This window comes from Mirounga leonina, unplaced genomic scaffold, assembly GCF_011800145.1.
Source record: "Mirounga leonina isolate KUSES-001 unplaced genomic scaffold, KU_Mleo_1.0 Mir_174, whole genome shotgun sequence".
Lineage (NCBI taxonomy): Eukaryota > Metazoa > Chordata > Mammalia > Carnivora > Phocidae > Mirounga > Mirounga leonina.
The window spans coordinates 21,078,684-21,082,207 of NW_023270451.1; positions in this window are offsets into that span (position 1 = coordinate 21,078,684).

The following is a 3,524-nucleotide window of genomic DNA, read 5'->3' on the forward strand; positions in this document are numbered from 1 at the left end:
AGAAAGAAGTGAGGTAGTTTTCTCTTCAGACTGGTTGTATTTTCTTCCATTTAACTGATTTTCAAAATCTTAATTGGAAATAAGAGTAACTGCTCTTTCCTAGTCAAAATGTCTCTTGCCACCTACTGGTTGTGTTTCATTCAGCAAGTTAGCTGGATGAGCCTTACTTTCGTGATCCGTAAATGGGAATAATATCTTCCCTGGTAGGGTGTATGAGGGGATAAAATGAAATAATGTATGTATAGCACTTAGCATAGCATGTAATCAGAGTAAAACCTCATTTGTCATTATTGAAGAAACTCTCCTGATTTTCCAGATGAAACAGTATTCTTCCTTTCCTGTGTAAAACACACTAGCAGATGCCCATGACATGCTGAATGCTCCTGGCTAGAAGATATTCAAGAAGGTGTGGTCAGGGACTAACAGCACTGGGATCACCTGGCATCACCTTGTTAGAAATGTAGATTTTTAGGGGCACCTATGTGGCCCAGTTGGTTGAGCATTAGGTCATGATCTCAGGGTCCTGGGATCAAGGCCCCGAGTCAGACTCCACGCTCAGTGGGGAGTCTACTTGAAGATTCTCTTTCCCTCTCCCTCTGCCCCTCTCCCTACGCACATGCTTGCTCTCTCGCTCTCTCAAATGAATATACAAATGAATCTTAAAAAAAAAAAGAAATGCAGATTTTTAGGTCTCAGCCCCAGACCTGCTGAATAGGAATCTGTATTTTAATGACCCTCCCCCCTTCCGCAAGTGACTTGGAAACACGTCCAAGTTTAAGAAGTACTATGACAAGGACACCTGCTTAACAGATGCTTGCTCCCAAATCATGTGATACCAGTTGTTCTTGCTTTTGTAGTTATATAATTTAACCAAGTATCACATAAAGCTAAATAAGCATATGAAAAGAGAGTGTTGTCTTTAAGAAAACTAAGTTATATGCTTTGAAACAACGCTAATGATGAATGAGTCATAAAAATTGTTGTTGAACTAAGTGGGGGTGAGACAACTGTAAAGATTGGAAAAATGATAAAAAAATTTATCGAAAAGTGGTAAAAAAAATTTATCGAATTTGAGCTTTGAGTTCTTCTCTTGCATGTGTTAGCTTCTAGACTTCACTTTAAGAAATTGAGTCATTTAGTCACTTAGTCGTTGGCTGGAGCCACTCTGAGTGTGTGCTCAGCTCAAAAGATAAGGGGGACCTGGAAGTAACAGCTGGTAGCTGCCAGCTCACCACACGTCTGGGCAGCCAGTCTTTTCCTAAGGGAAGAACCAAACAACACTCGCAATGTCTGCCACAAGCCCAGTCTGTTTCTGTTTTTGCTTTTAAATCTGTAACCTGATGGATACATGCATGGTATAAGCAATAAGCCTGTGAGACCAATGTCTTATATACTTTGCTGGGCAAAGACTCCTACAAATGTGCAGACTTTGAATATCCTGAGTGTGAAAATAATTATGCATTTTAATGATGGTGTTTGGAACTTGACAAACACTCAATCATGCTCTCTGGATACCAGTCTCTATAAATATAGTCGCCAATAGTCATCCCCAGAGCTACAAATTAAATCTCCACTGATTTTCAAGTTATTGTGAATTTACTAATCAAAATTCTGCACACAAATTGGCTCACCCAGGATGCATAATACTTATCTAAACCACCAAGGAAATATCTGAGCAGAGTCAGCAATTTGTCTTCCGCCATCTCTACTAAGTTTTACAGACTAGGAATAGCCAGTGGAGAAGGATGTTTTGTGATGCAAATGACATATCTAATAAAGGGTTAGTATCCAAAATCTATGAAGAACTTACCAAACTTAACACCCCAAAACCAAATAATCCAGTTAAGAAATGGGCAGAAGATACGAATAGACACTTTTCCAAAGAAGACATCCAGATGGCGAACAGACACATGAAAAGATGCTCAACATCACTCATTATCAGGGAAATACAAAACAAAACCACAATGAGATACCACTTCACACCTGTCAGAATGGCTAAAATTAATGACAAAAGAAACAACAGCTGTTGGTGGGAATGCAAACTGGTGCAGCCACTCTGGAGAACAGTTTAGAGGTTCCTCAAAAAGTTAAAAATAGAATTACCCTACAATCCAGCAATTGCACTATTGGGTATTTACCCAAAGGATACAAAAATACAGATTCAAAGGTGTACATACACCCTAATGTTTAGAGCAGCATTATCAACAATAGTCAAACAATGGAGACAGCCCAAATGTCCATTGACCGATGAATGGGTAAAGAAGATGTGGTACATGTATACAATAGAATATTACTCAGCCATCAAAAAGAATGGAATCTTGCCATTTGCAACAATGTGGATGGAGCTAAAATATATTATGCTAAGCAAAATAAGTCAGAGAAATACAAATATGATCTCACTATATGTAGAATTTTTTTTTAAAGATTTATTTATTTATTTATTTGAGAGAGAATGAGAGACACAGAGCGTGAGAGGGAGGAGGGTCAGAGGGAGAAGCAGACTCCCCGCTGAGCAGGGAGCCCGATGCGGGACTCGATCCCGGGACTCCAGGATCATGACCTGAGCCGAAGGCAGTTGCTTAACCAACTGAGCCACCCAGGCGCCCTCACTATATGTAGAATTTAAGAAATAAAACAGATGAACATATGGGAAGGGGGAAAAGAAAAAAAGGAGAGAGGGAAACAAGCCATAAGTGACTCCTAATGATAGAAAACTGAGAGTTGCTAGAGGGAGGCGAGTGGGGCATGGGCTAGATGGGTGATAGGTATTAAGGTATTAAAGAGGGCACTTGTTGAGATGAGCACTGGGTGATGTATGTAATCATCATATGAATTCTCCTGAAACCAATATTGCTCTGTATGTTAACTAACTAGAATTTGAATTTTAAAAAAACCTTAAACAAACAAGAAAAAGATGTTATGTGAAACATCTATCACAATATCAAGCTTTCTCACATGAAGGCAAGCTGATGTGATAAAAATAGTGACACTTAAAGTGAGAAGACCTGTGTTTGAGAATGGCCTCTGTTATTTAGTTCCTGACTTAGTGTCATTAGAAAATGACTGATCGGGGCGCCTGGGTGGCTCAGTTGGTTAAGCGACTGCCTTCAGCTCAGGTCATGATCCTGGAGTCCCTGGATCGAGTCCCGCATCGGGCTCCCTGCTCGGCAGGGAGTCTCCTTTGTCCTCTGACCCTATCCCCTCTCATGTGTTCTCTCTCTCTCATTCTCTCTCTCTCAAATAAATAAAATCTTTAAAAAAAAAAAAATGACTGATCAACAGTCTTGCACAATTCACAGCGCTTACCAGAGCACATACCCTCCCCAGTGTCTATCACCCAGTCACCCCATCCCTCCCACCCCACCCCCCACTCCAACAACACTCAGTTTGTTTCCTGCGATTAAGAATTCCTCATATCAGTGAGATCATATGATACATGTCTTTCTCTGTTTGACTTATTTCACTCAACATAATACCCTCCAGTTCCATCCACGTCGTTGCAAATGGCAAGATCTCATTCCTTT